This window comes from Neovison vison, chromosome 11, assembly GCF_020171115.1.
Source record: "Neovison vison isolate M4711 chromosome 11, ASM_NN_V1, whole genome shotgun sequence".
NCBI classification, from domain to species: Eukaryota; Metazoa; Chordata; class Mammalia; order Carnivora; family Mustelidae; genus Neogale; species Neogale vison.
Genome location: NC_058101.1, coordinates 154,268,401 through 154,281,601, shown reverse-complemented (window position 1 = coordinate 154,281,601; position 13,201 = coordinate 154,268,401). Strand labels below are relative to the sequence as shown.

The window sequence follows — 13,201 nt, the reverse complement described above, 5'->3', positions numbered from 1 at the left end:
AGGTTTGCAAAAAGGTCATGGGAGAGCTTCAAGGTTGTTTCACAGATGCCTTAGAGAGACACCCCATAGTGTGGCCAGGCAGAGTGAGGAGATAGGAGGTCTGGCCTGAGGGTTAGGTGGGTCGCTGCTTATCTGTGTGACCACAGAAAAGGGATTCTGCCCTCTGGGTGTGCTACTGGGAATCGGGGATACAACCTGATGGTGCACCCAGAGAACAAAGGCAAGAGCCGTGTTCACCTAGCATGAAGCTTGAGGCTGTTGCTATGCTAACCCCCTGCTGGGCCCAGTGGCAGAAGTGGTGAGCCATGCTTGTTGGTGCCTGGGTCAGGGTGCGTGGGACATAGGAAGACTCGCAAAGGCTGAGACCTTGAGATTGGAACTTTAAGGATGCCTAGGAGCTCTCCTCAGGCAGATGGGCATTTGAAACAGAGAAGAGGGCTCAGCACAAGCTCTGAGGTGTGATGGGCAACAGGGAGTTGTTTGGGACAGGACTACTGGGCCCCATGCATCTGAAGAGGGATGACAAGAGGGAAACTGGGATGGTAGACCACATGTCTGGTCCCTTGAGGCCTAGGCTTTGTTCAATGAAGAGTCAATGAAGATTTTTACCCTGGGGGAGGTAGGGCCACATTTGAGCTTCAGACACATCTTGCCAGCAACAGAGAGGAAAGACTGCAATGTGGGTCACTGTAGGCAGAAGCAGGAGCTCTAATGATACGGCAGTCATCCAGTCAAAAGGCAAGAAGGGCCTGAACTAAAGCAGTGGAGATCTGGGGACAAATCTGAGAAAGGAGGGGACAAATGTTACCACAGCATTGCCCTCACACAGGGAAACTGGTGTGTGTTCTCGCTCACCGTCTGGCCTTTGTTAGGACTCCCACTTTGGCCATGTTTTAGTTTTTTCTGCGGGGAACAGAGCCTCCTCCTAGAGATGCCAGGGGACTTAGTCACCCTTAGCAGGGCGGTGAAAGACCAGACAGGGATCCTGAGGATTTTAGGCAGACCTGGAGTCTCCTTCATCTCTTTCCTCTACTGCTCCATGGCCCCTCTTGTGACACCCGGACGTCTCCCAACCCTGTGGTCCTGTCAACCTGCTGGCCACCAACACACCAGTCTGAGCCCTGAGGCGAGGGGAGTAGGAAGGGGATGTTCCCTCCCTTCTCAGGACCTGCTTAGACTAGAAGACAGACATCGTTTGCCATCTGATAGCAGAAAACTCTGTTCAATGACAAGAACAAATGAGAAGAACTTTAGGGAAGATGGTGCTTTAGCAGCTGGATTTCTACCACATGGATAAAACCTGGGAATCTCTTTATGGGGCAGATTTATTCCTTCACTTTGTTGCAACAGCATTTGTGATGGTGGGTTTTGTGATGTTCTGTTGTTGATGATAGGTATGCGGGTGTGTTGTCTCTGTGTGTGTGCCTGCATATATCCGTGCTTGTGTGTGTGAGTCTGTGTGTGTCTGTGTTCATGTGTGTGCATGGACCTGTGAGTCTGTGTGTCTGTGTATATGAGAGACAGACAGAGAACACAACCTATATCTCCTTCCCTTAAGAGATTTTCTTTTTGCCTCTCTAGTTATAAAATCCTTAAAATAGGATCCAAAATGGATGGCTTCCCCCGAACTCCACATGCCAGAGAGCTCTAGGATATCCAAGGCTAAAACCACAAACACTCCCTTCTCAGGCTGAATCTCACAGAGTTGGGAGATGCAGGACACCCTCAGTCACTCGGGCTGACCTCCAACAGCAAACCACCACACTGGAGAGTTTTGGGCACGTGTTTGGTGGAGACCAGCTAGCAGCCACTCCCACCTGCAAGGAGTTAAAAGCATATAACCATGGAAATTCAAAGACAATCTTAACTATCAAAAGCTTATGACAATAGCATATATGAGCAAAACCAGCTCCCAAGGGCCCGTGGTTCTTCCCCACTCCGCTCAGGCCTTTACTTCATTCAGTTGTCAAGGGGCTTTCCAATCAACAGGAAAAGAAGGACCAAACACGGAGGCATGGGTTTGCTTACATGTAGTCTGTTTCTACATGACAGGTTTGACAACACACAAATGAATTGGAGGAGGGGAAGGAACCAGGAGGAGGGTGGAGGGCACATCCTAATAGTGGCTTTATATGCAAGCAGCCATTAGAGGAAGGTGATTTGAAAGCAGAAGGTTCCAAACCCACCTGTATGAATGTTACAGTGTCATTTGGCAGAAGTGAAGTGAAGGTGGCATTGCCCTCACTGTGTGCCTCGGTATTCCTCACTGAGGGGCCTCCTGCAGGAAGCTTTTAAACCCTTCTCCTATGCCACAAAGAAGTGTGACCTTTCTGCGAGGAAACTATCATACAAGTCAATGAGATCTTTCTAGAGGCCAGGGTTCTAGCTTGGAGGAAGACATCAGTCACAGGGCCTGTCCCCTGTGATGTCTGAGCCAGGAGTCCCTCTGGGGTATTATTTTCACTTCCCATTTGCTGGTTCTCAGAGTCCACTTGACTTGTTTGACAGGGTGGAGCAAAGGAACCTGGGAAGATTTATTTGACCAAGAAGACAGAGTAAGAAATGGCTCTTTTCTCTGACAGCCCAGGAGGCAAGCAGCTTCAGCTAAGATAAGGCTCTGGCAGAAATCAAGGTACAAGGGACACCCCACTTTACCTCCCCCACACCTGTGATAGAGCCACCAGGCCTGGTTGTCAAGACAGTTGGAAACAGGTGTTATCCTACCAATCTCAGCCTCTGACAATTGCCAACAACGAGCCCTCTGTACTTCACTGAGCCCTGATCCACTTGAAGAAATACCTCTGCTTTGTACATCTAGCTGGCACTGGTGGTGAAGTCTTCCCAGGAGTCATTCTTGGAGCAGAAAGACCATCCCATGTTGACCCATGTTCTCATGACATGGGAAAGCTGCATTCACCCCTTGGCAGCTCACGAGAAGTCAATCTTTTTTCGTGCCAGCAGTCCCAACCCCTCCTGAATTGATGAAATCTGATGAAAGATCTTTGCAGAAATGATCTTTGCAGAGGGTTGCTCATGTCCTCCACAAAAGCTTGCATGCAAGTTTTTTGTTCTTTGTTTTAAGATTTTATTTGCTGGAGAGCACATGTGAGCACAAGCAGAGAGAGCAGCAGAGGGAGAAGCAGATTCCCTGCTAAGCAGGGAGCCTATGTGGAGCCCAATCCCAGGACCCTGGGATCCTGACCTGAGCCGAAGGCAGAGGCTTAAACAACAGAGCCACCCAGATGCCCCGCTTGCATGCAAGTTTAAGAAGCTCATAAGCTCCAGGAAACTCAGCAGGGGTCTATGGTCTCCAAAAGTTAGATCACCAGCAGCCAGAACTGGTGCAGGGACATGACCCTTGTAGGGAAAACCTCTCTATCCAGCACCATGCACACCCCTCCTGCCACCAAGCACACAGCAGGATTCCCTGGGTATCTAGACCTACTTTGAAAGGCTCAAGACTCAGGAAATCCCAGGAGGCAGGCTCTTCTCCACTTGTCACTGCTTTGCAAAGCCAGATGCAGACAGGATGCTGATCTGTGTTTCGAAACTGATATAGTCAGCTTCTCATCAGCATTGTGCTGGGGCCAACTTGTATAGGTTTGTGGGAATCAACTGCTAAATTTGGGGGAATTTTGTGATCCATTTGCTAAGCACATCACAATTCAAGGTTAAACCATACAAAATTAAAATTACATAAAATGGTAAATTATATAAAATATAATTAAGTGAATTATTCTAGAAATGAAGGTAATAAACACTCAAATGTCACCATTCCCTGGTTATTTCACTACATTTCACTATTATCTCTGCTCTTGAGGTTGTTTACATCAGTCACATCTGTGGGATGGAAATGCTGTCTGACTGTGTGACTATTGGGTGTCTCTTCCCAGCCCCTTGTGTGGCCAGGTCATGTGAGCAGCTTGAAGTTGGCTCTCTAGGAGTGTTTACACCACAGGAATAGGCAGGAGCTTTAAACCTGGGGCTGATTTGTTTTTGTTGTTGCTGTTGTTGATTTTCTGGACTTAATACGGTGACAGAAAAAATGCCCATAATGTAGGTTCAACTTTAAAATGTGTCCTGTTCATAGCCGTTAACAGCACAAAAAATTGAGAAAATTTTTTTGAGTAATTAAAAACTATTATCCAGTTTAGCAAAGAAGCCAGTGACGTTGCTACCTATGCCCAGCATGTGTGGCTGATATGTCTCTGTCACTTTGGTCTTCTTAACATAAATGAAACTATCAAGAACATCCATGCCACCCCTCTACTTGTGTGTCAACTGGAACTACAGCTTGACCATGGACACAAGAATTTGGCGAAAGTCAGCAAAAGCACTCTATGGTGAATCGATGTCTCTATGGTATCCATAATAAAGAATATTGCATATTTTGTTATTATTTGTGAATTATGTGTTACATATTCTTTATACCAGTACAGTTTATAATTAACTTACATGTGTATATGTGTGTATATTTGTTTCCCGGAAAGCTGGTTGTTGAACGTTTACCAGCATTACCAGAATACCACTGCTCTCAGTGTATAAGATACCTATCTTAACCTAATCTCCCTCATCTCCCCTACCCAACACTGCACTGACAGATGCCAGGGAACCCATCAGACAGACAGATACCACAACATGGAAATGATTCCTTTCCACGTGAATGCATAGGGAAAAGAGATCTGAGTCTTTCCCATAGAGCCACCCAAACAAAATCATGAAATGGATTATCACTTTTAATCCCATCTCCAAATGCAGTCTTTAAAAAAAAAAACAATTTTCTTTGGGGGCACCTGGGTGGCTCAGTGGCTTTAATGCCTGACTCTTGATTTCAACTCAGATCGTGATCTCTGGGTCTTGAGGTCAAACCCCGCGTCAGCCTCATGCTGCGCATGGAGGTTCCTTAAGAATCTCTCTCCCTTTGGGGTACCAGGTGGTGGGTATTATAGAGGGCACAGCTTGCATGGAGCACTGGGTGTGGTGAAAAAATAATGAATACTGTTTTTCTGAAAATAAATAAATTGGAAAAAAATTAAAAAAAAAATTTAAAAGACTTTGAAATTTGGTAAATAGCATCACATTAGTCATTTAAATTTTGGTTAAGGTCTATGCTCATATCTGAAAGATAGTAAAGAACATTTAGTTGAATGAATAAAAGAATAAAAGAATGAATGATTTTAGCTACATGACACTTTTATTGTTAGATGCAAAAACCTCAGAGCTCCTGCCCTAATAAAACTTTAGTCTTCACTGCTAAAAAAAAAAAAAAAAAAAAAAAAAAAAAGAATCTCTCTCCCTCCCCCTTTGCCCCTTCCCACTCCAACCCTTCCAACTCATGTGCCTCCTCAACGTGAGCACATGTTCTATAAGTAAGTAAGTAAGTAAGTAAATAAATAAATAAATAAATTTCTTTGAAAAAATCTGATTGTACTATAGAAATGGCAGGAATAAAAGGAATTGTTTTTTTTAATTACATAACTTTTATTACTTTTACTAACTTATTGATTATAAATTATTAACAGAAACAGTATTTTTGTAGATGTTTATTTATACCTTCTAGGTTCCCTCTGAAAGGTACAAACAAATTTGTACAAAGTATTTTACAGACCTTAGACAACTTTGCTTAGGAATAAAGGGAATATATATTTTTTAACGTATAATGTATTATTTGCCCCAGGAGTACAGGTCTGTAAATCATCAGATTTACACAATTCACAGCACTCGCCGTAGCACATACCCTCCCCAATGTCCATAATCCAGCCACCCTATCCCTCCCCACCCACCCTCTCAGTTTGTTTCCAGAGATTAACAGTCTCTTATGGTTTGTCTCCCTCCTGATCCCATCTTGTTCCATTTTTTCCCCACCCTGCCTCTCAAATTCCTCATATCAGAGAGATCATGTGATAATTGTCTTTCTCTGATTGGCTTCTTCTGCTCAGCATAATACACTCTAGTTCCATCCATGTCCTTGCAAATGGTAAGATTTCGTTTTTGTTTTTGTTTTGATGGCTGTATAGTAAGGAATAAAAGGAAAACTTAACATGAAATAACTATGTATAATCTTTGCTACAGTTCAAGGTGGAACATCTAAAAATAGGTAGTGTAACAAGCTGTTTATGCACATATAATAGATTCACAGCTGAGCATTTCACCATAGGTTGACCCCTTTGGCAAAACAAAGAAAGAACTGGTTTCTGTTTTGTACACAGAAAGGGAACTAATTCTTACTGAGCACCCACACCAGGCACCAAGCTCTTTCAAAAATGCTATTCTGATTTTCTTTATTTATTCATTTTCTGGGGCTTCCAAAAAGATTTGAAGCCACTTATGAAAGCAAACATAAAACAACAGGAGAGAAAAAGAGATGAATAAATCAAGACCAAAGGGTAAATTAGGGTAGAGAAACAAATTTGAGGGTAAAGTTGGTTACAAAGAAATACAGACCATGAGATGGGGCTACCCAATTGCTAGTGGTTAGATGCAAATTAGGCTCTAAGTGTCCTGTAGTCCAAAGCACAGAATGGGTAATCATTTGTTGGAGGAAAAAGTGTCTTTAGGATATCCATTGCTCCAGAGAAGCATGGATTTCCCAAGTCTGGAGGCTGACAGAAATTCTCCTGCAACTCTTAGGGTGGTCCTGAGAGAAATGGTGAACAGCGGTCTTAGTGGCATCACAGTAACAATGACACAGTTCCCTACCTTACTTCTTACAGCAACCTTTGGCTCAAGCCTAGGATGACATGGCTTCACCAGGAAAGTGTGCCCAAGCCTGATTCTGGAATGCAATCCCTTGAACACCCCATGCATCTTGGACTGACTAGCTTGATGGTGGGGAAGGAAGGGGAGGGGGCACACCCAAAATATCTGGATTCATTTCTCAGTCATATTAAATGCATTTCCTCTTTGAGAAACATAACAAAACCATGGTCTCTCTTCTGAAACGTCAAAATAAATATTGTACATAAAAACTAATTTAAAAAGTTACAACGTGCAAAGTGCTCTTTGCAAGCTATAGGGACTCTTCTGGTGATCCTCACATGGAGAACTGGATAGAATCTAGATGGAAATATTGTATACTTTTCAGTTTCAACTGTTACTAACTAATGAAGAAGTAAGACTCCAGGGTAAAATTAACCTACCTGAGTTATGCCAGTATGGACTGAGGATGAACTACTGTTTTTCACAAGGACACTTGGTGACTTGCCCAAATCACAGTCAGAAAGCTGCAGAGCAACACCTTGAACTGAAGTGCTCTGGTCCACAGGCCCTCCAACCTCTATCCTAGAGAACCTTTCAGCCGTAGCTGCCTTGTTGTACCCCTATGACCACGTTTTTTCTAATTCCTGGGATCCACAACACGCTGAGAGCTAAAATTAAATTATTATTACTAAATATTGGACATGGTGATTCCAAATATTTGGAGTTGGTGGATCCTTTTGGGAATGTGATAGAAGCCAGGCGGGCATGGTGTGGGAGTGTACATGTGCGTAAAACCTTGCAGACAAGTTCAGAGAGCTCTTAGACCCTATGAAACTCATCAAGGGTCTGCAGTCTTGGAGGTCTGAACTCCTGACTTCATCCATTAAGCACAGACCACTTCGCATCATTTTAGACACTACAGAAACCTGCACAAACATTTCCTGAGCCCGAGCAACCCTGAGACTGAGGACTTTCTTAAACTCTGTACCCCAGGTGACTCGCTCGCCTCACCCTGGTCCTAACCTAGCAGTTCAGATACCAAGGTATGTGAAGAAGCCCGCAGAAAGAGGTAAGGACAAGGCGCCCAAGAGAACCTCTTTATATGACATGGTTTTGAGCATCAGCCCTCTGGTGAGAAAGCCCACAGTGGCCTGAGGGGAGCCGAGGTCCTGCAGGGTCAGCAGGGACCAATGCAGAGCCTCTTCTTTGCTCTAATCATCCTGCTCTATCTAGTTCTCATATCTGGGCTTAAAGCAGAGTGTACCTGCTCCCAACTTACAGAGACTTGGGTCCTTTGCTCATGCTCATCTAGCTGGAAGTGGCAGAACCAGGTCCTAGAGAAAAACTGGCTGGCCCCAAGGCCCATCGTCTTCCTCCGGACGGTACTGCACCTTGCAGCTTGTGGAACACACCAGAGACCTAGTGACAACCACCTTCTTCCACAAGGGCCCCCATTAAAACCCTAGGTGTGGTGATGGCACCAAAGCTCACTGTGCCTAAGGGTGGTCACTGCACCTAAGGGTGGTCACTGCACCTAAGGGTGGTCACTGTGCCTAAGAGTGGTCACTGCACCTAAGGGTGGTCACTGTGCCTAAGGGTGGTCACTGCACCTAAGGGTGGTCGTTAAGTCTTATGTGCATTTCTGCCTTCAAGCTTTCTTCCTCCTGTCTTAATTTTGGCTGGCACTCCAGAACTTGCCCTTGTTGTTTCCCTCAAGAACCATTTCACAGGGCATCCACCCTGCTCCAGATACTTTCCTGTGCTCTGGGACCCAGGGGAGGATGTCAGAGGCCCACCTCCCTATTCTGAGGGAGCACAGATCCAGAATTCCTGCAAACAAGGAACCCTCAGCATCTGTTGGAAGTTCACGGGGACACAGGGATGGATTTGGGCACTGGGAACGAAGAGAAGGCAGTGGCTTTGGTCCCAAGAGTTAGGACAGGAGGGGCTTGCCTTGATGAGAAGGTAGGGAGGGGGTCCCAGGATGAGGGAACAGTAGGAGCATGGTCTGGACCTTTCCGGAGCAGCACAGGGCTAACTTAGACAAAGCAGATGGGCTGGTAGTGGAGGAACAGGAACTGTGACAGGAAAAGGACCCGAGACCCAGTGGTAATCACTGCTCTCTCTTCTGATCTTCATCTAACTGTTGTGATTTTCATCTACGTGCTGTCTTCCTACAGCTTCGTGATTCTTTCTTCTTTCTCTAATCTGGCTGGGACATCACCCGTGAACCAGAGCACACCTGCTCTGCTGGGACTATTGGGTGGGTGGGGGTGGGTAAGGGATGTGTTGCGGGGGTGGGGTTGCTCTGGCTCCCCTGCTACCTCCCCACACACGTGACCCTTAAAAGCAAGGATGCTGGCCTCTGGTGGCTCTGTTGGGCTGCTGCAGACTTGAGGGTGGCACAGCGGGCTCCCAAGGAATTCGTTCCCAGCTGGGCTCACAGCTTCTTGGCTGGCCACAGGTTCTGTGGGGATGACTGGGCCCAGAGGATGGCAGATTCCATCCTGGTATTCCACACAGGGTCAGGGCCCTCACTTGCCTCCGTTCTGGCCTTCTGCTTCATCACCAAGGAGGAGGTCAGGTTTGGGTGTACTTAGAGGACTGTGAGCCTGAACCAGCACAGTGAGCACTGCTGGGCAGACAGAGCAGGGAGCACTTGGCCCTAAAGCCCCTGACATGCAGTAAGGGCTCAAAAACTGTTCTGAATAAAAGAATACATGAATGATGAGAAATGCCACAAAGAGAGAGAAATATAAGGGCACCTGAGTGGCTCAGCTGGCTAGGCCTCTGCTTTCGGCTCACGTCATGATCTTAGGGTCCCAGGATTGAACCCTGCATTGGGCTCTCTGCTCAGTGGGGAGTCTGCTTCTTCCTCTCCCTCTGTGTGCTCTCTCTCTCTTTAATAAATAAATAAAATCTTTTTAAAAAGAGAGAGAGAGAAATATAGAACTTTCTAGGACTAAGGTGGGGGTTGGGGGAGACAATGGTAAAAAATGCAAAAGTCCTGTTGTGTTCCAGAAAGTTCAGAGAGAGGGCAGGAACCACCACGTCATGGATTCCAGTTTTCCCAAAGCAGGCTCACCTTTTGACCACATCTGCTCTGAGGCAGGATGAGTATAATCTTTTTTAGCTTTTTATTTTGGAATAATTACAAAGTTACAAAGATAGCCTGGAGACTTCATATATACCCTGCACTCAGTTCCCCCTAATATTACCATCTTACTTAACCATGGTACATTTGCCAGAACGAGGAAACCCACTTTGACACAATGATATTAAACTCCAGACTTTATTTAGATTTTATCTATTTTTTCATTAATAACTTTTCCCCCTAGGACCCACTCCAATCCCAGATGTGAGTTTTGAATTTAGTTGTCATGTCTCCTTACTCTCCTCTGACGTGTAACAGTCTCTCCATATTTCCTCCTTTTCCATAAGCTTGACAATGGCAAAGGTCAAGTATTCTGTAGATTTTCCCTCACTTTGGGTTTGTTTGATGTTTTTTCATTATGAGATCAGGGCTAAGGGTTTGGGGGAAGAACAGCACAGAGGGGAAGTACTTTCTCTTTGCACCATAACCAAAGTTATATAATACAACACGATTTATCCCTTGAGACGTTAACGTTGATTCACCTGATTCAGGTGGTGTCTGCCAGCATTCTCCATTATGGAGTTACTGTTTTTCCATTTCCATATTTTATTCTAACTCTCTTCAGCACCAAAGGTGAGGGGAATCAAACTCCATCCAGGAAGGAGAAGTATCTACATATATCATGCACAATTTTTCTCTCTAACTGTGGCAGCACGATGATAACCATTTTATAGTCCTTTGATTGTGTGGACAGTTGATGGTGAAAGCAGTGGCCAATTAGCAAATGACTGGAACAGTTGTCAAAACCCTAGAATTCTAAAAGCCCTCCCAAAATGTGTTGTCAACTGTTCATTTCTTCTCAGAAACTGATCGCTTAGCCCAAAAAGTAATCATTAAACCTATTCTATCATGCTACCCCTGATGTCTGAAAAATGGAAAACCATGGAAATCATTTGCCTTGAGGCAGACACTCCCCATACATCCCTGCTAGCCTCTGCCACATCTGCCTCTTAGGTACCATTACCCTTGTTCATAGAGATGCTGAATAACTTGTCAGGAGCCCCACGGCCTGTATGCATGTGCCCACCCCCTTTCCTACCCCACAGTCTTCTCCTGTCTTTCCTCTATGGCACATTCACTGGCTTTTCCAGCTTAGAAAGCCCAAGAAACAAGATCTCCCTGGATGGATGAGCTTTTATAAATCAAAAACAACAAAACAAAGATGTAGTCTTACCTTGGTAAGGCTCAGTAGCTTGTCACCATAGCTTTTTCAATCCCAGCCCCCTCGTGATGCCGCAGCCTTCTAGTGATAACAAGCAACTCCTGATACAATCCCAAAGAAAAAGCCCATCATGATTATCTCAATCAGCTCCCATAGCTCGTGGCTTCCTGCTGGTGGCAAGCACCAGCAGAGGTGGCGGGCTCCCCGGTCTGTGGTCAGAGCTTCACCAGCTTCCCCCAAGGAGCCCCGCCCCTCCCTTGGAACACTCTGAAGGCGTCTGTGGCCTCACTGGGTCCAGTGGGCACCGCTGACCCAGAAAAGCCTGGGAGGAAGGACCACAAGCAGCTGGTCTTTCTCAGGCCCTGGGCCACACTGGTTCCAATGACCCTCTGCTACTAGAAAGTTTTCTCATGGGGGTTTGGTTTAATGACATGGGTGGTGCTTTCCCGCACCAGACTTGGCAGAGTTAGTAAATCTCCAAGCTAACTCTACAAGGTATTTCTCTCTGCCTTGCAGCATTTATCTGCAAGACAAGAAAGAGGTTGGTCTCTGCTGTCTTGTGCCATCTGTGTGAGCCTGGGCAGTTGTCGGTTTTGTCTTGTCTTCCAAATAGTGCCGATAATACCTAGCCCAGAGATACCATGGGCACAAATGACAGAATGGGTGTGACGGGCACAGAATTGCCTCTCAACAAATGCTAATTCTCATTTTTTTTTTTTAAATAACAGTCTAACCAGTCATTGATTTTGATCACAGAGCCTCTTCCCTTGTTCCACTGCAATTGGCTCTGAAAACTCAGGGGTGCAGAGAATGATAGAAGTGATTGGAAAGGACCCTATCATCTGGAGTGGTGAGGTGCTGTCCCGTACTACACCAGCTGAGGAAACAACAGGACCAAGAAGATTGCTGAGACAACCTTAGGAGAACTGCTGGTCCAGCCAGACATGGTAAGCCTCTGGTCACTTGTTTTCTGATCAAGGGACCAAAGGGAGCCCATGGACTTGCTCCTCTCCTGCCTTTATGTCTGGAACATTGGCAGACATGGAGTTCAGACAGGCTTGCTTCCACTCCTGGCCTGGAACCACAGTCCAGAATCTCAGTTTCCTCATGGATTTTAGGACTAAGAGAGTAATTTGCTGTGAGTTTTGGGTAAGAAAGAGCTTTTTGCAGATGTTCATAGCAACAGCAGCAGCAACACGGAGTTTTGGGGTTCCACGGCTCTTTGAAAACAACCTACCTGATTTCCCCAAAAGTTTTTTGCACAGTAAATGGATTAATGCATAAAAATTTGTATTACAGTGTTTAGTACATAATAAACTCTACATAACTTGTAGCTGATGTGAATATGTCTAATCTAAGTCCCAAACCTAATCCTTAACACTGCTTTGTCTTCTTCTATCCTTGGTAGTGAAGAGCCTGGAACAGTGTCCCGAATGAGTTGTGCTCAGTGAATCATAGCTCTTATTAATTTATTATTATATTCATCTCCTGACACCTGAGAGTCGGATCTAAGCATTAAATACAACTTGAAAGAATCCCAAACTCCTTAAACTCTTGATCTAAAGACTTGCTGACTTGAGATAAGATTATTTAGCTTTGTTATTTCAATTCAATTAACACAACAAACCTTTGTGAACGTTTGCTGTGTGTTAAGCACATGCCAGAGGTTTGGGGTTGAGGTATAAATAAGCATGATCTTCCCTTGAAGGAGTCAGCCTAGGGAGACTGGAAAGGATGTCTGGTAGATAGACATAATAATGCGGGGTGGGAAATGGGGCCATAGAATCCCAACAAGGCACAGTATTAGAACAGGGGCAGAAGCAATAGGAACATCAGGGATTATTAGAAGAAGTTACCAAGCAGATGGCTTTGAACATGGTTTGTGACTAAGAATCTTTCAAACTCTTAGAGGCAGATACTTAGGTTGAATCTTTTACTGAACAAGCATCCAAAATGCTGCTGCCTGAGTTATGTACCATTATGTCTAATTAAATAAATGACTAAATAATTGACTTTTGGACAAATTATATGTTTGCACCTGAGCATATTAAAAGTGTAGTGGGGAGCAGGAAATCTACCTTCCTAAGGAGAAAATCTATTTTCCTCTGACTCTGGCTCATCTGTTCAAAATTGGAGCTCAAGGGGAGGTGAATGTCTGCAGGAAAGGGAGGGTAAGCTAGCCTTTG

The 13,201-nt window shown here is 45.0% G+C and overlaps 1 protein-coding gene across 1 annotated transcript in view; it reads right to left on the bottom strand.

Annotated features, from left to right (window-relative positions):
• The window catches only part of BLK (BLK proto-oncogene, Src family tyrosine kinase), a 72,933-nt gene extending 61,860 nt beyond the window's left edge, over positions 1 to 11,073 (bottom strand). The window contains exon 1 of the mRNA XM_044268078.1: positions 11,028 to 11,073. The gene's annotated coding sequence lies outside the window, so the exon portion shown is untranslated. The remainder of the gene's footprint in view (positions 1 to 11,027) is intronic.
• Positions 11,074 to 13,201: the final 2,128 nt, after the last annotated feature.